Genomic DNA, 24630 nt, shown 5'->3' on the forward strand with positions numbered 1-24630 from the left:
AGCAAATCCGTGTAGCAAATAATTAACGTTTTATTCATGCTTTTTCTCTTGCTACTTCAAGGCTGGAATGTTTGATTCATTCATTATTGTTATTTTATTTTCACATTTTTTATTAGCCTGTGTAAAAAGCTTATTTTGATATTTATTACCTCAAAAGGCTGCGAATAAAAAAGAGGCATTAAATTTTTATAAAATGTTTTATTTGATATGCCCTTGATATTTTTCAATTATTATTATTATTATTTGAAACTGGATTTTATATAAGTTATATAAGCCTTGCTTGTTCAATATTCTATGCAAAACTTGTTTGGGTCCCAATTAAAAGGTTAGTTTGTTCAACCTTGGCCCCCGGCTTTGTTCAGTTTTCAATTTTGGCCCACTCTGTATTTGAGTTCGACACCCCTGCTCGAGAGCAGTGGAAACACCTTCTCTGGACTGATGAATCACCCTTTGCCATCTGGAAATCTGATTAGGTTGCCAGTAGAACAGTACATTTCCGACTGTATAGTGCCGAGTCTGAAATTTAATGGTGGAGGTATGATGGTTTGGGGTTGTTTTTCAGGAGTTGGGCTTGGCCCCTGAGTTCCAATGAAGAGAACTTTGAATGCTCCAGGACACCAAAACATTTTGGACAATTCCATGCTCCCAACCTTGTGGGAACAGTTTGGAGTTGGCCCCTTCCTCTTCCAACATGACTGTGCACCGGTGCACAAAGCAAGGTTCATAGAGACATGGATGAACTTGACTGGCCTGCACAGAGTCCTGACCTGAACAACTTTGGGATGAATTAGAACGGAGACTGAGAGCCAGGTCTTCTCAGTGTGTGACCTCACCAATGCGTTTTTAGAAGAATGGTGGAAAAATCCTATAAATACACTCCGCAACCTTGTGGACAGCCTTCCCAGGAGAGTTTGAAGCTGTAATAGCTGCAAAAGGTGGACCGACATCATATTGAACCCTATGGGTTAGGAATGGGATGGCACTTCAAGTTCATATGTGAGTCAAGGCAGGTGGCCAAATACTTTTGTCAATATAGCGTATATGATTCTAAACCAGGGGTGTCCAAAGTGCGACCCGGGGGCCATTTTCGGCCCGCAGGTAAATTCTTAACGGCCCCACGGCACATTATAAAAATACTATTAAAAGTGAAGTGAATTATATTTATATAGCGCTTTTCTCTAGTGACCCAAAGCGCTTTACATAGTGAAACCCAATATCTAAGTTACATTTAAACCAGTGTGGGTGGCACTGGGAGCAGGTGGGTAAAGTGTCTTGCCCAAGGACACAACGGCAGTGACTAGGATGGCGGAAACGGGAATTGAACCTGCAACCCTCAAGTTGCTGGCACGGCCGCTCTACCAACCGAGCTATGCCGCCCGGTTGGTAGAGCAAAACAAACAAAAAAAACCAAAACATAAAAAGTGTTATAAAAGAGCCAACTGGTGAAATGTAACAAGAAAATGTTGCAATGTTTACTGTAATAATGCAGAGCTGCCATGCAGGCTGTTTCTTTCTTTAAAAAATAATAATGAATCAAAATCAATGTCATTATGATTTATTGATTAATTACGTCACGTTACATTTTCCACTTTGACATATTTTTGGGGGAAAATGTAGCATATTTTGTGTTTGCCGTATAAAAACCTTTTTTCTTAAAGAAGGGACAAAAATGAACAAAAAACATAAACAACAATAAAACTTATAATTGACGGATGGATCTAAAGTTGATCTCGAGATTATTGTGTTAAAAGTAAACAGTAAAAAAAAAATGTATAAATTATTTTTTAACACTTTAATGAGTAGGACCCTTTTGAAGAACCTTTTGGATAATTTTAGTGTGATTTGTTTTTTAATGTCATTGCTCAAAAAAAATAATTAATTAAAATCAATGGTGTTATGAGTTATTGTTTTTGGTGATAAAAAGAACATACAACTTAAATCTTTAAAATCATTATATTGACAGACAGACCTAATGTAGAGAGGGCACCAGGTCGCCCGTAAGGACCAGACGAGTCGCCCGCTGGCCTGTTCTAAAAATAGCTCAAATAGCAGCACTTACCAGTGAGCTGTCTCTATTTTTTTAAATTGTATTTATTTACTAGCAAGCTGGTCTCGCTTTGCTCGAAAATTTTAATTCTAAGAGAGACAAAACTCAAATAGAATTGGAAAATCCAAGAAAATATTTTAAAGACTTGGTCTTCACTTGTTTAAATAAATTCATTTATTTTTTTACTTTGCTTCTTATAACTTTCAGCAAGACAATTTTAGAGAAAAAATACAACCTTAACATGATTTTAGGATTTTTAAACACATATACCTTTTTACCTTTTAAATTCCTTCCTCTTCTTTCCTGACAATTTAAAACAATAAATTGTCATTCATTTTAGCTTCTGTTTTTTCGACAAAGAATATTTGTGAAATATTTCTTTAAACCTATTATAATTAAAATAAAATACAAATATTCTGGCAAATCTGTAGAATAAAATTTAAATCTTATTTCAAAGTCTTTTGAATTTATTTTAAAATTTTTGTTCTGGAAAATCTAAAGGAAATAATGATTTGTCTTTTTTAGACGTATAGCTTGGTCCAATTTGTTATATATTCTAACAAAGTGCAGATTGGATTTTAACCAATTTAAAACATGTCATCAAAATTCCAAAATTAATCCTATTCAGGAAAAATTAGTAATGATGTTCCATGAATTATTTTTTAAATTTTTTCAAAAAGATTCGAATTAGCTAGTTTTTCTCTTCATTTTTTTTTGGTTGAATTTTGAATTTTAAAGAGTCGAAATTGAAGATAAACTATGTTTCAAAATTTAATTTTCATTTTTGTCGTGTTTTCCCCTTTTTTAAATCATTCAATTAAGTTTATTCTCTACAAAAAACCTTCCGTAAAAGGAAAAAAAAAAAAGTACTACGGAATGACAGACAGAAACACCCATTTTTATTTTAGATATAGATTTATTTTTTAAAGGTAAATTGAGGAAATTGGCTTTTCTGGCAATTTATTTAAGTGTGTATCAAACTGGTAGCCCTTCGCATTAATCAGTACCCAAGAAGTAGCTCTTGGTTTCAAAAAGGTTGGCGACCCCTGATCTAGAGATTTAAAACTTGAATAATAATAAAAAAATAATACTGAATAATGACACATTTTTATATTTTTTTTAACCAAAACCCTTTTAGAGTCAAGGCTGAGTGGAGGCCAACATGTATATTTTTTATACATACAGTTGTGATCAAAATTATTCAACCCCCACACAATTTTGGTGTTTTAGCAAGTTGGACATTTATTCCGTATTTTATTTATAGTCATATCAAATAAAGATTTGTCAAATAGACAAACGCAACTAAAATTGTAACACTGTATTTCACGAAATACCAAAAAAGGACAATTTTCTTAATATCTCATTGACAAAAGTATTCAACCCCCTAGTTACATGCATCTTTAGTACTTAGTAGAACACCCTTTGGCAGTAATGACATCCTTCAAAGGTGATACATAACCGGACACAAGCTTCTTGCAACCATCTACAGCTATTTTAGCCCAAGTCCCACCACAGGTTTTCTATAGGATTTAGGTCTGGCTACTGTGAAGGCCACTCCAGAGTCTTCCAGCCCTTCTTCTGCAACCACCCTGATGTTGATTTGGAGGTATGCTTGGGATCGTTGTCCTGTTGGAAGGTCCAACGTCTCCCAAGCCTCAGCTTCGTCACTGACTTCATGACATTTGCAGCTAATATATACTAGTAGGAAATAGAATTCATAATGCCTTGAACGCGCTGGAGATTCCCGGTACCTGAGGCAGAGAAACAGCCCCAGAGCATGATTGACCCCCCACCATGCTTAACAGTAGGCAAGGTGTTCTCCTCTTTGTAAGCTTCATTTTTTTCTCCTCCACACATAACGTTGATTCATAGCCCCAAAGAGTTCCACTTTTGTCTCATCACTCCATAGAACAGTTTCCCAAAACCTTTGGGGTTTGTCCAGATGATTTTTGGCATACTGGAGGCTATTTTTCTTGTGCCTGGTAGTCAGAGTGGGGTGCACCTAGGAGTTCTGGCATGGAGGCCTTCATTAGTTAGGTTGTCTGGGACGAAACCTGTGTTCCCCCCTCCGCAATGTCCTGTTGTAGTTCCTCAGCTGTTACCCGGGGGTTTTTCACCAGCATCCTCTTTCTACCACGCCCAGGTAGTGTTCCCACTGTGCTTTTAGCTTTAAACTTGCGAATTATGCTCCCAACTGTGTCTCTTGGAATGTGTAATGTCTTTGCTATTTTCTTATATCCATATCCTTTCTTATGAAGAGAAATTACCTCCTCTCTTGACTTCTTTGACCACTCCCTGGACTTCACCATGTTGCAAATACAACATTGACCATCTACAAGAGGCTGAGCGTCACAGTCTTTTTCAATCAGTTTAATTGTTGCTCGTTATGGTTCTAGTCACATCTACAGGTGTTTTCAACACCTGATTGAAAAGACCTTATTCAAATTCTGTTCTTAAGAGTTATGATCTTCAAGGGGTTGAATCATTTTGTCAATGAGATATTAAGAACATTTTCCTTTTTTGGTAGTTTGTAAAATACAGTGTTACGATTTAAGTTGCATTTGTCTATTTGACACATCTTTATTTGATATGACTATAAACAAAATACGGAATAAATGTCCAACTTGCTAAAAAGACAAAATTGTGTGGGGGTTGAATAATTTTGATCACAACTGTATATTGTATTGTTTTTTTTAAATAAAAAATATCAACATTTCCCCCACTTGGTTTGATTTTTCAGCGTGCAACCCTCAGTGGAAAAAGTTTGGACACCCCTGTTCTAAATGAACGTTTGTTGACAGGATGGTGCACCAAAGTCTCGTGGTCCTTTACCGCCGGTTGTCCTGGTCAAGTGCAAGTCAGCTCCGAGGACAGCGGGGCTTTATGTCAGGATTTGGCCCGGACGGAGCGCTAATGGCCGAGCACTGTTGGCAATCCCGCAGGATTGGTCTGATGAGACCGAACAGGACTCATCCGCTCCACTTCCCATCGATTTGTTTGGCGCCGCGCTTCTACTTTTCTCATTTTCTAACGACGTGTGAAGACCATAATTCCATCGAACGCCACCGGCCCGCGTCTTAGCTTCGGCTTTGTTTTGATCGCAGCTCTAAAAAGTCTTTCTCCGCGAAAGAAGCTGATGGAATTCAATAATTTTTTTTATTTAATTTTTTTGTAAGACGTCTGCACGGATCGTTGAGGGGCGGACTAATTGATTGTCATATTTTAGATGGAGCACGCGGCGCTGTGGCGGATTTTTATTGGAAGAAATGTTGGGCTTTTTGCTGATGAACATCATGTTAATTCAACACCTTTTATTCAAATAAGAGATGTCTTGAAAAAAATCAATTGGCAATGACCGGTGGGTAAACATCCGCGGCGTATAAGAGCTATTAGGCTAATGTGTTTGCAGTTTCAGCAGCAATGAGTGTGCAAAGATACAGGATGACTTCCGAAAAAGTCAATCATTTCAATTTTCTGACCTTTTAAAAAATTGACATGTAGCGTCTTCACATTTTTTTTTTCAGTGATTGTCACTTTGTTAGCCCCTTATTGGCAAGCACTTCAATAAAGTTAAAGTATGTGTGGCATGCTGAGATTATCGTCTGCAGGTGACCAATCCCCTTGGAGGTGAGGGTAGCAGTGAGCAGCAGAGGTGGCCACGCCTGGGAGTCATTTTTGGTGATTTAACCCCCAATTCCAACCCTTCATGCTGAGTGCCAAGCAGGGAGGTAATGGGTCCCATTTTTTGTAGTCTTTGGTATGACTCGGCCGGGGTTTGAACTCACAACCTACCGATCTCTCCTCCAGGATAGGGCTATCACTTTTGCATTCTGAAGTATGTATTATGGCCTCTTCTGGTGAGAGTTAAAGTTAAAGTACCAATGATTGTCACACACACACAAGGTGTGGTGAAATGATTCTCTGCATTTGACCCATCACCCTTGATCACCCCCTGTGAGGTGAGGGGAGCAGTGAGCAGCAGAGGTGGCCACGCCTGGGAGTCATTTTTGGTGATTTAACCCCCAATTCCAACCCTTGATGCTGAGTGCCAAGCTGGGAGGTAATGGGTCCCATTTTTTGTAGTCTTTGGTATGACTCGGCCGGGGTTTGAACTCACAACCTACCGATCTGTCCTCCAGGATAGGGCTATCATTTTTGCAGTCCGAAGACTGAATTTATTGCCTCTTCTGCTGAGAGAATTAAAGTTAAATTACCAATGACTGTCACACACACACACACACAAGGTGTGGCGAAATGATTCTCTGCATTAGACCCACCACCCTTGATCACCCCCTGTGAGGTGAGGGGAGCAGTGAGCAGCAGAGGTGGCCACGCCTGGGAGTCATTTTTAGTGATTTAACCCCCAATTCCAACCTTTGATGCTGAGTGCCAAGCAGGGAGGTAATGGGTCCCATTTTTCATAGTCTTTGGTATGACTCGATGCTGGAGACTAGCTTAGTTGCATTCATGTTTTTTGTTAAGTACATAACTCCACGTGTTCATTCATAGTTGTGATGCCTTCAGTGACAATCTACAATGCAAATAGTCATGAAAATAAATAAAACGCATTGAATGAGAAGGTGTGTCCAAACGTTTGGCCTGTACTGTAGGTCAGGGGTGACAAAACTGCGGCCCGGGGGCCATTTACGGCCCGTAGCTTTTTTTTAAGGCCCCACGGCGTGCTCGCGGTCCCACTGATACATACGCCAGGTGTGTAGAGTTGACAAAGGTTTAATTGTTTTTTTCCACATCTCATCAGACAAACGTTCTTTCTCGACTTTTGAGTTTCTCCCATACTCAGCACCATAGACAGCGGCGGTGACCTTTGCTTCTGCAAGCACGTTGGCCACACTTCCCTCCACAATTAGCATCCATTTTTTTTTTGCTAGTTTTTTAGGTATAAATATCAGCGTCAAATATTTTGTTCCTTGACAAATGATACTTGTTCGCATGCTAGTGTGCTAGCTTTTTTTGTAGCTAATATTGTAGGTATACCGTATTTTCATATTTTGGTACTTGATGCATACTAACGTTAGCATGTTAGATGACCTTTTCAGGTAAACACCTCAGAGTAATAAATTTTTGTACTTGATTAATGTATAGTTAGCATTATAACATGCTATTTTTTAAATGTTTTTAACTAATTTAGCGTGTTTCGGTTGATAGAGCGGCCATGTCGGCAACTTGAGGGTTCCTGATTCAATTCTAAATTTGCCACATACTCGCTGCCTCGGTCCCAGCGCCACCCACACTGGTTTGAATAGATCTTAAAGGTATATCTATATAAAGCGCTTTGAGTCTCTAACGAACAAGCGCTATATAAATATAAGCAATAACATATTTTGGCATTTCAGCCCATATTTAAAAACTCAAAAATAAAATGGCTCTTAAGTAGCCAGGACAATATTATTGTGTGGCTACTTATTGTATTAAATATTTTTGATGACATTTCGTGATAATGTGTATGAGTACTTTTTGAGCACATTCAACAATTCCGTGATAAAAATTAATAATTTTGGTTACACTGACCATACAATGTACAAGTACGATGACCAGAAGATGGGCAGAATGCCATTTGTGAGGGGAATGCTTACGCGTGGCATTCCGACTATTTTGGACTGGTAGTAGTTGATTCACAGCGATCGTTCTGCCACTCAATGCTAACGAGGGGTAATTACAATTCAACGTCTGTCATTGGCTTTGACAGTTAGGATTGCTCGTTTGCATTAAAACAGTTTTTTTTTTTATTTTATTACTTGACTTTACTTTAAGTTACTTTATTACAAGCGAATGTCATTATACAGGACTGCAGTTCTTGGAGGAGGTCAGGTCAAGAAAATGTGTCTTTCCTAACTTGGAGAAGCCAAACCATCCTGCCTGTGTGTTTCGTGTGTGTGTGTGTGTGTGTGTGTGTGTGTGTGTGTGTGTGTGTGTGTGTGCTAAGTCAAGACAGCACACCCTGACCATAAAAGGAGATGTTCATGTATAAGTGTCTGAAAAACAACTTCTTTAAGTGGGGGAATTATATTTATATAGCGCTTTTCTCTAGTGACTCAATGCGCTTTATATAGTGAAACCCAATATCTAAGTTACATTTAAACCAGGGTGGGTGGGTGGCACTGGGAGCGGGTGGGTAAAGTGTCTTGCCCAAGGACACAATGGCAGTGACAGGGATGGCGGAAGCCGGGATTGAAACTGGAACCCTCAAGTTGCTGGCTCTACCAACCGAACTGTATAAGCTATAAGTTATAAATTACATGTTGGCATTGTGTTAGACATGTAGTCTCTTCTCAAGGATAGCGCTATCTCTTTTGCATTCCGAAGTCCGAATTCGGGCCTCTTTCCTACGAGAATTAATCCAATCCACCTGGGACTATCAAACTAAGGGCCCTTATCTTATTATGTGCTCCAACTGAAATGCCACTATCTTAGTGGTTTGCTGTCTCCAAAATGAAGATAAACATTCTCCATATGCAAAACATGATATGAGTTAGTCATAACTTAAATGTTGGCATTGAGGTAGACATGTAGTCTCTTCTCAAGGATAGCGCTATCACTTGTGCATTCCGAAGTCCCAATTAGGGCCTCTTTCCTACGAGAAGTGATCCAATCCACCTGCGACTATCAAATTAAGGGCCCTTATCTTATTATGTGCTCAAACTGAAATACCACAATCTTAGTGGTTTGCTATCTCCAAAATGAAGATAAACATTCACCATATGCAAAACATGATATGAGTTAGTCATACCTTAAATGTTGGCATTGTAGTAGACTTGTAGTCTCTTCTCAAGGATAGCGCTATCACTTGTGCATTCCGAAGTCCAAATTCGGGCCTCTTTACTACGAGAATTGATCCAACCCACCTGGGACTATCAAACTAAGGGCCCTTATCTTATTATGTGCTAAAACTGAAATACCACTATCTTAGTGGTTTGTTGTCTCCAAAATGAGTATAAACATTCACCATATGCAAAACATGATATGAGTTAGTCATAACTTAAATGTTGGCATTGTGTTAGACATGTAGTCTCTTCTCAAGGATAGCGCTATCACTTGTGCATTCCAAAGTCCCAATTAGGGCCTCTTTACTATGAGAAGTGATCCAACCCACCTGCGACTATCAAACTAAGGGCCCTTATCTTATGTGCTCAAACTGAAATAGTACTATCTTAGTGGTTTGTTGTCTCCAAAATGAGTATAAACATTCACCATATGCAAAACATGATATGAGTTAGTCATGACTTAAATGTTGGCATTGTGTTAGACATGTAGTCTCTTCTCAAGGATAGCACTATCACTTTTGCATTCCCAAGTCTCAATTAGGGCCTCTTTTCTACGAGAAATGATCCAACCCACCTGCGACTATCAAACTAAGGGCCCTTACCTTATTATGTGCTAAAACTGAAATACCACTATATCAGTGGTTCGCTGTCTCCGAAATGAAGATAAACATTCACCATATGCAAAACATGATATGAGTTAGTCATAACTTAAATGTTGGCATTGTGCTAGACATGATAATAATAATAATATAATGGATTAGATTTATATCGCGCTTTTCTATTGTTAGATACTCAAAGCGCTCACAGAGAAGTGTGAACCCATCATTCATTCACACCTGATGGTGGTAAGCTACATCAGTAGCCACAGCTGCCCTGGGGTAGACTGACGGAAGCGTGGCTGCTAGTTTGCGCCTACGGCCCCTCCGACCACCACCAATCATTCATTCATCATTCATTCACCGGTGTGAGCGGCACCGGGGGCAAGGGTGAAGTGTCCTGCCTAAGGACACAACGGCAGCGATTTGGATGTCAATAGGTGGGAAGCGAACCTGCAACCCTCAGGTTTCTGGCACAGTCGCTCTACCCACTACGCCATGCCGCCCCACATGTAGTCTCTTCTCAAGGATAGCGCTATCACTTGTGCATTCCGAAGTCCCAATTAGGGCCTCTTTTCTACGAGAATTGATCCAATCCACCTGCGACTATTAAACTAAGTGCCCTTGACTTATTATGTGCTTAAACTGAAATACCACTATCTTAGTGGTTTGTTGTCTCCAAAATGAGTATAAACATTCACCATATGCAAAACATGATATGAGTTAATTAATTTACTTCAGCACCAACCGTTGGACTAGATCCAACCATGAATTGATTAACGTGGACCCCGACTTGAAAAACGTATTCGGGTGTTACTATTTACGGAATATGTACTGTACTATGCAATCTACTAATAAAAGTTTCAATCCATCAATAAAAAAAAAAACAATCTAAGGCTATGAGCACGACCTGAAAAGTCTACTCGAATGAGCGGCGAAATGTCTTTCAAGACAAACCAAGTTTGTGTGAACGATTGAATGCCCCGAGATGACCGCGATATGAAATGTTCATGTTGTTACATCCCAACTCGTGATATATGTCAGTATAGACTGTATACTTTTCAATCTTCTATCGCACATCAATACTTCCAGGTGAGAACAAAGTGACACAACAGCAACTTTCCCCAGCTTGTCGCAAGTCCATCGACGAGCACATTCGGTGCACCGTGCAACAGTTTGCAGGAGTAATCAGAAATTCGGGGCAGTTGTTGCGATGACAGGGGTGACAACTTTCCGCGAAATGACAGCGGAGAGGAAACAGGCCGTTCTCTTCTGGACTTTGTGACACTTATGAGCGGAATTGTTCCGCCTCAAACTTCCTGACGTGTTGGACAAGCGCTCATCAGTTTTATCGAACATCCATCTATTCACCCCGCCAGTCGTCTCTCCGGGGAGGACCGGCGACGCAGCAGTGGGGCCTGTCGGACCGTGTTCGACTAAGACAGATCTCCCCTCGTCTCCTCGGCCGTAGAAGGGCAGTGCTAATGACGGACAGATGGTGCTGACATAGACAGTCTGATGCTCATAGATTCCCAGTATGGATGTGACTTTGTGACACACAGACCAAACCACTCTTTTGTCAAACTCAAAACGATCACTGATACCGTATTTCCTTAAAATCCCGCCGGGTATATAGTATGCGCCTGCCTAGATGTACTGCCGGGTCAAACTCCTTTCGCCAAATAATTAGCATATGCCTACAATTTCCACAGGGTCAAACTCGTCACGTCACGAGTGACACTTCACCTGTCATCATTTTCAAAATGGAGGAGGCTGATTTCAATCATTTGAAATCGCATAAAGGGAAGACGATTAAGAGCTATTCAGTAGGATTTAAGGCCCAAGCTATTGAATATGCTAAAAAGAACAGTAAGCAGCTATGTTTTATTAATATACCGTAGCTGCGTGTTTCAAATATGAGTCATTAAATGACTCCCGCCTCCTGGTAGTAGAGGGCGCTAGTGATCCTTCTTGGGACTACTCGGCTGCAGAAGAAGTGACAACAAGCAGCGATCGTTTATTTTTTCCTCTCGCTTACACTTTTAACACGGAGGATTACATATCTAAAATAAAAAGTTTTTCTAAACTGGACTTTCATTCGAAGCAGGAGGTAATAAAGGACGATCTCCATCGAGACAGAGAGACTTTTGAAACTGAAGAAAGATAAGGAAGACTTCTATAAAAAAGTTATCGATCCTTTTCATCAGAAGGAGCTGCGCGTTGACTTCATTTATAAGTAAAGGTAAGACCATAATACTGGTTTTTTTTCAATTAAATGTGCTATTCATGATGGTATCCTTACATCACACTCAAATTTATAAGCGCAGGCCTAAATTTACCCCATGCCTTTGGTATGTGCCGGAGTGAGAAGAGGTTTTAAAATAATTAGAGCATGCTTGCCTTTACCCCATGCCTTTGGTAAACGCCGGAGTGAGAAGAGGTTTTAAATTAAGTAGCGCCCCGGCGGCAATTCAAGGAAATACGGTATATGAAAAAAAGCTAGCATGGACCACCTTAGGCTTTGTCTACACTAAGCCGGATAACCCCTTAAAGCAGGGGTTGGGACCCTTTTTGGCTGAGAGAGCCAAGAATCCAAATATTTTAAAATATATTTCCGTAAGAGCCAAATAATATTTTTTTCAACACTGAACACAACTAAACATGTGCATTTTTAAGTAAGACCAACATTTCTAGAGTATAGTAGGTCTCTTATTCTTTGTAATAACATTGTTATTCTGAAGCTAACTGTGGAGGGGGCGTGGCCTGTGGGCCTGCAGCGAAGCGGAGTGTGCCGGTACCGGCCTCGAAATCAGCGACATGGCCCACCTGGGCCTTGTTATCCAATCACCTGTCGCTGTCAGGTTTGTCCCTGACAGTTTGGTCATGTTTTAGTTTTTCCTCTGTGTTTGTCTTATTTCTTGTCAGCGCTCTTATTTTGTCTTTATTTCCTGCTGTTCTCCCTGTGTCCCCTCAGCTTAGGCTGATTGGCACCTGGCCCCACCTGGTGTCGATCAGCCAGGTACTATTTAAACCTGCTTTGTCCTCCACTCGGTGTTGGAGTATTGTTGTGTCGTGTCGATGTCACCACTACCTGTCATTGTCGATATCGTTACAGCTACTACCTGTCGCGCTACTACCTGTCGTTGTAGCGGTTAGCTGTTCCTGTTAGCTATTTGTAGTTTGCTTTCTCCAAGCTCTTTTGTTTTGTGTTTTCTTGTTAGCCATTAGCTGTTTCCAGTTTTTCTGTTTGCAGGTTCCTGTTTTCAGTTTTTGGCTATACCTAGTTCCTGGTTTGTGTTTTTTACCTTATATTTTGAACATTAAATCATGTTTTCCTGGACAAAGCCTGCCTTTTCTGCATCTTGGGGTTCGTCACCAACAACAAAACCTGACAGTCGCTATGTAATAAGCAGCAGCCAGGAGGAGAGATGGGGTTTGGGCTGGGGCTGGAGCCAGAGCGTGAGCAAGAACGAAAGAGAAAAATACAATTGCTAAAAAGAAACAGAGACTTATTGAACAATAAAACAATATTGTAACCCTGAAACAGGCTCTCAGGTCGGTGCGTAGTGATCCGAAGAACCCCCAGGAGGGCAAGCCCCACACTAACCAATAATAAATAAATAACTTCTTACCATTAACGCAAGTTCTTGAACACGTGCGGTACATATCCTACAAAGTCAGACCTACACTGTTTCAAAGTTCATTTCTTAGATGATACTATTGTTGATGACTGAAGTGCTGATATCAACCAAACCTAACCCCCCCTTCCACATGTACATTAAAGATTTGATCAATTTACGATAGCTCAGGTACTATCGGGCCCCACAGAACACTGGATTCCAGTTAATGGAAATCCCACAATACTGGATATTGTTCAGATGAGTTAAATTGAAGAACTTGCTCACAAAGCAACACTGGAGGTGACTAAGAAGTATGCGTACTAGGTCACGTTGCGCCGGCGGAAGGATGGGGGGGAAGTTGGCCTTAAACGACCATTGTGTGGGTGTGTGTGGACAAGGATAAGCTTAGGTGGGATTTACCCCGGATAGTGTAGAAGGTGTCACGTCTTTGGATCATGTTTTGTTTTGGTCATGTTATGTTTGTTTTTTGGAAACTTGTTTTCTGTTTTACACTTCCTTGTTTTCTTCGTCACCATGGCTACTCATTAGTGTCCACCTTGTCTTCAAGTCACGCCCCTGTCCTCAGCCTCACACCTGTTAGTAATCATCATCATAGTCATTATTTAAGCCATTAGTTTTCCGTCTTCGTCCTGGCCATTTCACTTTTCCCACATATTCCTCCATGCCTAGTTTCCCTTCCGCTCGTGCCACGTAAGTTTTTGTTATTTATGCCACAGTGCACGTTTTTGTTTCTTGTCTACAGCCATACCTTTGTGCTAGTTTTGTTTTTTAATGCCACAGTGCAAGTGTTTTCTTTTCATGTTTGTAGTTTGCAGCATTTATGCTAGTCTTTTGTTTTTTCATAGCCAAGTGTTTGTACCTTCTTGTGAGCGCCCTTTATTTGCCTTTTTGTAGTTTCTTTGTTTATTAATAAATTAAACATGTACCTTAATTCACGCCTGGCTCGTTCCAAAGTCCCCTCTGCGTGGAAGAAACAACCCAAATCCAAGTCCCAGTTTGACAGAAGGGGTCTTGGACAAGTTCTTCCAACACTAGGACACAAACAAAACAAAAGACCTATTGTTTAAACATTGGCCTTTGCTGTCTTTTCTAGGTGCCCTAAGGGAATCCCGGTCCAATCCTAAGCGCTCCACTGAGTATCTGCTAAAACAGGGGTAGGGAACCTATGGCTCGCGAGCCAGATGTGGCTCTTTTGATGACTGCATCTGGCTCTCGGATAAATCTGAGCTGACATTGCTTAACATGATAAGTAATGAATAATTCCACTTGTAATAAGTGTTAAAAATAATGTTCAAAACATAAAACATTCTCAAGCATTTTTAGTCCATCCATCCATTTACTACCGCACCTGTTCAAGAAGTTGCGTTGAGAAGTTATTTATATTATTGGTTAGTGTGGGGCTTGTCCTCCTGGGGGTTCTTCAGACCCCCAAGCACCGACATGAGAGCCCGTTTCAGGGTTACACTATTGTTTTATTTTTCAATAAGTCTCTCAGTTGCTTTCCAGCAATTGTATTTTTCTCTTTCGTTCTCGCTCGCGCTCTGGCTCTAGCCCCAACCCCACCTCTCCTCCTGGCTGCTGCTTATAATGGAGCGACTGGCGCCGGATGGGCCATCTACGCCGCTCTTGCTGATTTCGAGACCGGTCCTGTCCCACCCTAGTTCCCTGCAGGCCCGCGTGTCACGCTCCCTCCACAGTTAGCTTCGGAATAACAATGTTATTACAAAAGAATAAGAGACCTATTATACTCTAGAAATGTTGGTCTTACTTAAAAATGCATGCGTTTAGTTGTGTTCAGTGTTAAAAACAATATTATATGGCTCTTACGGAGATACATTTTAAAATATTTGGCTTTTTGGCGTTGTACCGATCCGTTGTGGTGAATAAGGAGCTGAGCCGGAAGGCAAAACTCTCAATTTACCGGTCGATCTACGTTCCCATCCTCACCTATGGTCGTGAGCTTTGGGTCATGACTGAAAGGATAAGATCACGGGTACAAGCGGCCGAAATTAGTTTCCTCCGCCTCTTCCTTAGAGATAGGGGGAGAAGCTCTGCCATCCGAGAGGAACTCAAAGTAAAGCCGCTGCTCCTTCACATCGAGAGGAGCCAGATGAGGTGGTTCGGGCATCTGGTCAGGATGCCACCCGAACGCCTCCCGAGGGAGGTGTTTAGGGCACGTCCAACCGGTAGGTGACCACGGGGAAGACCCAGGACACGTTGGGAAGACTATGTCTCCCGGCTGGCCTGGGAACGCCTCGGGATCCCCCGGGAAGAGCTAGACGAAGTGGCTGGGGAGAGGGAAGTCTGGGCTTTCCTGCTTAGGCTGCTGCCCCCGCGACCCGACCTCGGATAAGCGGAAGAAGATGGATGGGCTTTTTGGCTCTCTCAGCCAAAAAGGTTCCCGACCCCTGGGCTAAAAGAACATATACATTCAAGTTTACCTCCGGCCGTTTGCTTTCTTCCAATCCGATGACTTGACTTTTCTTTCATTGGAGCAACATTAACTAATGGAGAAAAAGAACAGTAGCGCAGGAATCCATCGACATTCCCGGTGACGATAAATCCTTCTCGGAGTGAATCAAAGGCGGCTTCACTAACGAGGCCCGATCGAGGAAATCTCAGCAGAAAGTGATTGGTGGGCCGCTCACTTAGTGAATGTGACCATTGATTGTCGTTAAAGGTTCTCTCCCCCCCCCCAGGCTCGCCCTGGCGCAACTCATCTCTACCCGCTGCAACGGATGTCCGTTACAGTATTTGAGAACCCATCTAACAAGGCCACCGAGACCTTAAAACGATCCCTCGAAAACATGACACGTTTCCCCGCGAAAAGACTAAAATGCTAATCGCACGGATACCGACATTTTGGGCTTTTGAATTAATAACGTAGCTTTTACTTTAAGATGACTTTGGCCCAAATTTGCATGCGTATCTGAATTGATTTGCATTCCTGTGATCCGGAGAATGTATTATCTGAGCGCAATTCAGCATCTCTTATCTGGAGCACTCCCAATCAATGGAGAGCGCCGCTGAATATGGATTAAGGATGGCTATCTGAGGAGCTCAACTTACATGAACTGCGAGCGCCTTACCCTCGTTGAACTCCGTTTTTTTTTTTCTTCCATATTTGCCTTCATTAGACGACGCACCGTCAATACGGCCTCGTGTGCCTTATCGGCGCCAAGAGCGAAAGACAATTAGAATGCGGCGTCCTCCGACATTAGGATTCCGTCGGGGGGCCGTCGACTTGGAAATGTGCCCGAGTCATTGCCCGATAAACGAAAGAAAGGACGCGGTCGTGGATTTTGGCACCTCTCTGCCAAAAAAAAAAAAAAAAAAAAAGGGAAGAGGGATATCTCTTCCCCCCCCTGATAAATGATCCAAAACGTCAGAAGGGATCTCCAAAGCGATAGCTTCCGTTCTGCAGCGCTGACGGATTTGAACTGCCAGCGCATGAGGGTATCGCAGATTTATGATGCGTTTTTTTTTTTTTTCCTCTCTTCTCCCACGTTAAATATAGACTTTGAAACATGGCGCTCAGAAAAAGGAGCGCTTTGAAAGCATTATCAGCAGAGAGGATTCATGGAGGAGGCGCACGCCATTCCTCATGTGGTCGTTTTTCCCCGACCATGACGACCCAGAACTGCTGGCTTTGGTGGCTTCGAGGTGCGGCTTTGAAGACTCTTGCAGGATCAAGAACCGATGGACACAATCCTTGACTTTCTCAAAGTGTCGGTTTAACCTTGAGCGTGACACCTTTTTTCTTGTGTGAGATCTGCAGATTTAAACAAGCCAGAGACCGGAACATTCCCATTAACTTTGATTAGACTCAGCCGTGTCGGACTTTAATCCGATTTATCGTCAGGTTGTGCGATAATGAGGTGTCGTCTGCAGCAGGAAGACCGCGGAGGTGAAGCTCCATGGCGGCGTCGGCGGTGTCGCTAATAACGGCGCAATTATCTCTGCGCTCTAATTGATAAACTGCTCAATTGTCTCGGAGACACGCACGCCGGTACGATTTACTCTTCAGCATGTAGAGCAGGGGTGCCCATTACGTCGATCGCGAGCTACCAGTCGACCGCGGGGGGTGTGTCAGTCGATCTCCAGCCAGGCTTTTGAAAAAAATAGACCTAAAAATTAGTGATCATCAATCTTCACCAAGACGTCACTTAAATGACATTCACGGTACCGGAGGGTCTTGTGAGATGACGCTGGCTGCTGCAAGATCATTATTATGAAAATATGACCGAGAGGAAGGCGAGAAACACTTTTTATTTCAACAGACTCTCGCGCCGTACCTTCCGTCAAAACTCTAAAGGCCGACTGCACATTTCCTATTTTCACAATAAAAGCCCTGCTTCATGCTGCCTGCGCTAACTAAATACAGAGTCTCGGAAAACTGGTGTGCACAAGCGATCCCTCAGAAAGCTGGCATGCACAAGTGTTTTTGAAGATAGGAAATGTGCAGTCGGCCTTTAGAGTTTTGACGGAAGGTACGGCGCGAAAGTCTGTTGAAATAAAAAATGTTTCTCGCCTTCCTCTGTCATTTTTTCATAATAATGAACTGGCAGCAGCCAGCGTCATCTCACAAGACCCTCGGGTGCCGTGAATGTCAATCAAGCAAGCTACGGAATTTGCCGCCAATGTTTTTCTTGTAAAGTGTATGGAAGCTGGATGAATTAGATGCCAAAAACCAACCACTTTCACGTGGTATTGTACAGAAAGGACAACTTTTTTTCTCCTCCATTTGAAAATGTGGGCGTTATCATCATTACTGTCTGATTCCAATCAATACAAGTCATCAGAATCAGGTAATACACCAACTTATATTCTTGTCTTTGTGAAAGAAAGACATTTATATGTGTTACACATGCTTGTTTAACCTGTTTACAAAAATGTCTCTTTCATAAATAAATAAATAAATAAATATAAATGATATATATAAATGAGGTAGATCCCCTCGAGTTGGTCAATTGAAAAGTAGCTCGCCTGCAGAAAAAGTGTGGGCACCCCTGATGTAGAGGCTTGAATACACTGCAAACATTACATCTGATGAAAGGTAAACCCAGTGACTCACTTGCTGCTGAATAAGGTCTTGTTGAAAAAAAATATATATTTGCAGTCGGTGATGAGACATTTTCAGAACCAGAATCAGAAATACCGTAGCAATATGAGTTGCGAAATTGTGTTGGATGTAAATATAAACGGAATACAATGATTTGCAAATCCTTTTCAACCCATATTCAATTCAAAGACAACATATTTGATGTTCAAACGGATAAACATTTTCTTTTTTGCCAATAATCAGTACTTTTAGAATTTGATGCCAGCGACACGTGACAAAGAAGTTGGGAAAGGTGGCAATAAATACTGATAAAGTTGAAGAATGCTCTTTAAACACTTCAATCAATCAATGTTTATTTATATAGCCCTAAATCACAAGTGTCTCAAAGGGCTGCACAAACCACAACGACATCCTCGGTAGAGCCCACATAAGGGCAAGGAAAAACTCGCCCCAGTGGGACGTCGGTGACGGTGACAATGATGACTATGAGAAACCTTGGAGAGGACCGCATATGTGGGCAACCCCATATAAAGATTTCTATTTACAACATTTGTAAAAAAATACATACAATGCCAATATAAAAAAGCTTGTTTTGAAAAATTAGTTGGAATTTCACCAAAAAAAAGTCACCGTTTTACAAGAAAAGCGTAGAATTGTGGCAGTATTTTACAAACCCCGTTTCCATAGGAGCTGGGAAATTGTGTCAGATGTAAACACAAACGGAATACAATGATTTGCAAATCATCTTCAACCCATATTAAAATGAATGCACTACAAAGACAAGACACTTGATGTTCAAACTCGCAAACTTTAGTCTTTATTTTTTGCAAATAATAATCAACTTAGAATTTCATGGCTGAAAAAACGCGCCAAAGTAGTTGGGAAAGGGCATGTTCACCACTGTGTTACATCACCTTTTCTTTTAACACCTGTGGGATGTTCCAAATAAGTGTTTGATGAGCATTCATTAACTTTATCAGTATTTATTCCCACCTTTCCCAAATTCTTTGTCACGTGTTGCTGGCATCAAATTCTAAAATTAATGACTATTTGCACACAAAAAAAAATGTTTGTCAGTTTGAACATCAAACATGTTGTCTTTCCAGCACACTCAACCGAATATGGGCTGAAATTGATTCTCAAATCATTGTATTCCGTCTACACTTACATTAAAACAATTTCCCAACTCATATGGAAACGGAGCTTGCAATATTATTGCAAACCCCGTTTATTTGGAACATCCCACAGGTGTGCAGGCTAATTGGGAAGAGGTGGGTGCCAAAAAATGCTCAGTCTTTCACAAGAAAGGATGAGGCGAGGTATACCCATTTGTCCACAACTGCGTGAGCAAATAGTCAAACAGTTTAAGAACAACGTTTCTCAAAGTGCAATTGCAAGAAATTTAGGGGTTTCAACATCTACGGTCCATAATATCATCAAAAGGTTCAGAGAATCTGGAGAAATCACTCCACATAAGCAACATGGCCGGAAACCAACATTGAATGACCGTGACCTTCGATCCCTCAAACGGCACTGTATCAAAAAGCGACATCAATCTCTAAAGGATATCACCACATGGGCTCAGGAACACTTCAGAAAACCACTGTCACTAAATACAGTTCGTTGCTACATCTGTAACTGTAAGTTAAAGCTCTACTATGCAAAGCGAAAGCCATTTATCAACAACATCCAGAAACGCCGCCGGCTTCTCTGGGCCTGAGATCATCTAAAAAGGACTGATGCAAAGTGGAAAAGTGTTGTGTGGTCTGACGAGTCCACATTTCAAATTTTTGGGGGAAATATTCGACATCGTGTCATCCAGACCAAAGGGAAAGCGAACCATCCAGGCTGTTATCAACGCAAAGTTCAAAAGCCAGCATCTGTGATGGTATGGGGGTGCATTAGTACCCAAGGCATGGGTAACTTACACATCTGTGAAGGCACCATTAATGCTGAAAGGTACATACAGGTTTTGGAACAACATATGCTGCCATCTAAGCGCCGTCTTTTTCATGTATGCCCCTGCTTATTTCAGCAAGACAATGCCGAGCCACATTCAGCACGTGTTACAACAGCGTGGCTTCATAAAAAAAAAAGAGTGCGGGTACTTTCCTGGTTCGCCTACAGTCCAGACCTGTCTCCCATCGAAAATGTGTGGCGCATTATGAAGCGTAAAATACGACAGCGGAGACCCCGGACTGTTGAACGACTGAAGCTCTACATAAAACAAGAATGGGAAAGAATTCCACTTTCAGAGCTTCAACAATTAGTTTCCTCAGTTCCCAAACGTTTATTGAGTGTTGTTAAAAGAAAAGGTGATGAAATACAGTGGTGAACATGCCCTTTCCCAACTACTTTGGCACGTGTTGCAGCCATGAAATTCTAAGTTAATTATTATTTGCAAAAAAAAAAAAATAAGTTTATGAGTTTGAACATCAAATATCTTGTCTTTGTAGTGCATTCAATTGAATATGGGTTGAAAAGGATTTGTATTCCTTTTGTATTTACATCTAACGCAATTTCCCAACTCATATGGAAACGGGGTTTGTATAAGTCGCACCGGCCGAAAATGCATAATAAAGACGGAAAAAAAACATATGTAAGTCGCACTGGAGTATAAGTAGCATTTTTGGGGGAAATTGATTTGATAAAACCCAACACCAAGAATAGACATTTGAAAGGTAATTTAAAATAAATAAAGAATAGTGAACAACATGCTGAATAAGTGTACGTTATATGAGGCATAAATAACCAACTGAGAAGGTGCCTGGTATGTTAACGTAACATATTAAGGTAAGAGTCATTCAAATAACTATAACATATAGAACATGCTATACGTTTACCAAACAATCTGTCACTCCTAATCACTAAATCCCATGAAATCTTATACGTCTAGTCTCTTACGTGAATGAGCTAAATAATATTATTTGATATTTTACGGTGGAGTGCCATCTCCGGGTTGGGGAGGAGACCCTGCCCCAAGTGGAGGAGTTCAAGTACCTAGGAGTCTTGTTCACGAGTGGGGGAAGAGTGGATCGTGAGATCGACAGGCGGATCGGTGCGGCGTCTTCAGTAATGCGGACGTTGTACCGATCCGTTGTGGTGAAGAAGGAGCTGAGCCGGAAGGCAAAGCTCTCAATTTACCGGTCGATCTACGTTCCCATCCTCACCTATGGTCATGAGCTCTGGGTCATGACCGAAAGGATAAGATCACGGGTACAAGCGGCCGAAATGAGTTTCCTCCGCCGGGTGGCGGGGCTCTCCCTTAGAGATAGGGTGAGAAGCTCTGCCATCCGGGAGGAGCTCAACGTAAAGCCGCTGCTCCTCCACATCGAGAGGAGCCAGATGAGGTGGTTCGGGCATCTGGTCAGGATGCCACCCGAACGCCTCCCTAGGGATGTGTTTAGGGCCCGTCCAGCTGGTAGGAGGCCACGGGGAAGACCCAGGACACGTTGGAAAGACTATGTCTCCCGGCTGGCCTGGGAACGCCTCGGGATCCCCCGGGAAGAGCTAGACGAAGTGGCTGGAGATAGGGAAGTCTGGGCTTCCCTGCTTAGGCTGCTGCCCCCGCGACCCGACCTCGGATAAGCGGAAGATGATGGATGGATGGATGGATGGATATTTTACGGTAATGTGTTAATAATTTCACACATAAGTCGCTCCCGAGTATAAGTCGCATTTGGAAAAAACTGCGACTTATAGTCCAAAAAATACGGTATAGGTCGCACTGGAGTATAAGTCGCATTTTTGGGGGGAATTTATTAGATAATTATTAGATTATTAGATCCCACCCTCACACTGATCACGAAGCATCATTACTTATGTGAAAGTTGACTTCTTTGCATTACGTTGTTGGAGTTATAGCGGGCTATGCTTGACCAAAGATCGTATATGGAGACAGATGACATGACCTGGGTGTCCTCAATGGTAGTCACGGCCATAACCCCAACTATGTTCAACCAGTCACCAGTCGAACACACAGCTTGCCCCTTGAAAGTTCCTGGAACCTTTTCGCAATCCCACCTTGCAGGCAGGAACTAAAAATAGTTCCTGTTGAACTATATCTACCCGGGTAGTTTTTTTTGTGGAAACGCAGTGGGAACTTTATTCACGCTGGTAAATGGGGAAGTTCCTGATTCGAAAGCCTAATGTTGGAATAACCCCAAAGGCCTGGTGTGTTTTTTTTAGATTCAGATCCCACTTTTTAATATGTGGAACTGTCTGCATTATTTATCAAGCTTGATGCAGTCAAAGTGAACCTACTGAATTATTTCATAAAAGTCTCTTCTACAAATTATTACTATTATTCGCAGATATGCGTAGCTGTCTTGGAGGGGCAACACTTCAGAAATTGTGTTGTAATTATGGCTTAGTTCCTAACAAAAGCCTTAAATTGGATCATCCCTGAAATGAATGTTTCTCCTTAGCACAACGTTGATTCAATTGCTTTATGTACAAGTGTATAGTTTCTTCCCGAGAGCCAACATCCTCTGCAGTGGACATTTTCAAGGTGGGGCTGGAAAGTTCATAGGCTCTAAAGGTGTTGAAATTCAAATTTGTATACTCTAGCCTTCAAATAGACTCCCTATTTAGACCGTTTTTTCTGCCGTTTCTTTTCTTTTTCTCCTATGTCCCACTCTCCCTTGTGGAGGGGGTCCGGTCTGAAGTCCATGGATGAAGTTCTGGCTGTCCAGAGTCGGGACCCAGGATGGACCACTCGTCTAGAGTTGGGACCCAGGATGGACCGCTCGCCTGTGTATCGGCTGGGGACATCTCTGTGCTGCTGATCCGCCTCCGCTTGGGATGGTTTCCTGCTGGCTCCGCTGTGGACGGGACTCACGCTGCTGTGTTGGATCCGCTTTGGACTGGACTCTCGCGGCTGTGTTGGATCCATTAAGGACTGAACTTTTCACAGTATCATGTTAGACACGCTCGACATCCATTGCTTTCGGTCCCCTAGAGGGACGTCACCGACATCCCACTGGGTCATCATCATCACCGACGTCCCAATGGGTGTGAGTTTTCCTTGCCCTTATGTGGGCCTACCGAGGATGTCGTAGTGGTTTGTGTTGTGGTTTGTGCAGCCCTTTGAGACACTAGTGATTTAGGGCTATATAAATGAACATTGATTGATTGATTGATTGAACATTTACTGACTCTGAATAGTGGTGCTGGAGATATTTTGTAAGAATTAATCACATTTGGCACAGTGGATATACATGCTGATGTGGTTCCTACTTTAATGGATGGCAATCCAGCCTTATCAACTGGGCAAAAGTTGGCATCTGAATTCAAGAGAGCCTTGAAGGTGACCCGTGGTCCAGACGTCCTGACACATCAACCTCCCAAGGAAACATCTCCCGTGTTCATCACATGGGGATGGATGGCTAATGGTTAGTAAGATACGTAGCTTCACACCCATGAACAAGTATAAAACATTCTGCAAAATGAATTTGGCATGTCGAAGGTTCCAAAACCACACCAAGTTGGTCAACTTTGGCACTTTTTTGAGTCAGATCCAGAAGGTTTTCTTGATTTTATCCTAACCCAAGATGAATGATTGGTCTACCACTTTGAACCAAAGTTAAACAGCCAAGATGGACAACTTGAAGGTGACCCATGGTCCAGACGTCCTGACACATCAACCTCTCAAAGAAACATCTCCCGTGTTCATCACATGGGGATGGATGGCTAATGGTTAGTAAGATACGTAGCTTCACACCCGTGAACAAGTTTAAAACATTCTGCAAAATGAACTTGGCATGTCGAAGCTTCCAAAACCACACCAGGTCAGTGAACTTTGGCACTTTTTTGAGACAGATCCAGACGGCTTTCTTGATTTTATCCTAACCCAAGATGAATGATTGGTCTACCACTTTGAACCAAAGTTAAACAGCCAAGATGGACAACTTTGAGGTGACCCGTGGTCCAGAGGTCCTGGGACAACCACCTCCCAAGGAAACATCTCCCGTGTTCATCACATGGGGATGGATGGCTAATGGTTAGTAAGATACGTAGCTTCACACCCGTGAACAAGTATAAAACATTTTGCAAAATGAATTTGGCATGTGAAAGGTTCCAAAACCACACCAAGTCGGTCAACTTTGGCAATTTTTTGAGTCAGATCCAGACGGCTTTCTTGATCTTATCCAAACCCAAGACGAATGTTGAGTCTACCACTTTGAACCAAAGTTAAACAGCTAAGATGGACAACTTGAAGGCTACCCGTGGTCCAGACATCCTGACACATCAATCTCCCAAGGAAACATCTCCCGTGTTGATCACATGGGGATGGATGGCTAATGGTTAGTAAGATACGTAGCTTTACACCCCTGAACAAGTTTAAAACATTCTGCAAAATGAACTTGGCATGTCGAAGGTTCCAAAACCACACCAGGTTGGTCAACTTTGGCACTTTTTTGAGTCAGATCCAGACGGCTTTCTTGATCTTATCCAAACCCAAGACGAATGTTGGGTCTACCACATTGAACCAAAGTTAAAC

This window comes from Nerophis ophidion, linkage group LG15, assembly GCF_033978795.1.
Source record: "Nerophis ophidion isolate RoL-2023_Sa linkage group LG15, RoL_Noph_v1.0, whole genome shotgun sequence".
In the NCBI taxonomy this organism is placed as follows: domain Eukaryota; kingdom Metazoa; phylum Chordata; class Actinopteri; order Syngnathiformes; family Syngnathidae; genus Nerophis; species Nerophis ophidion.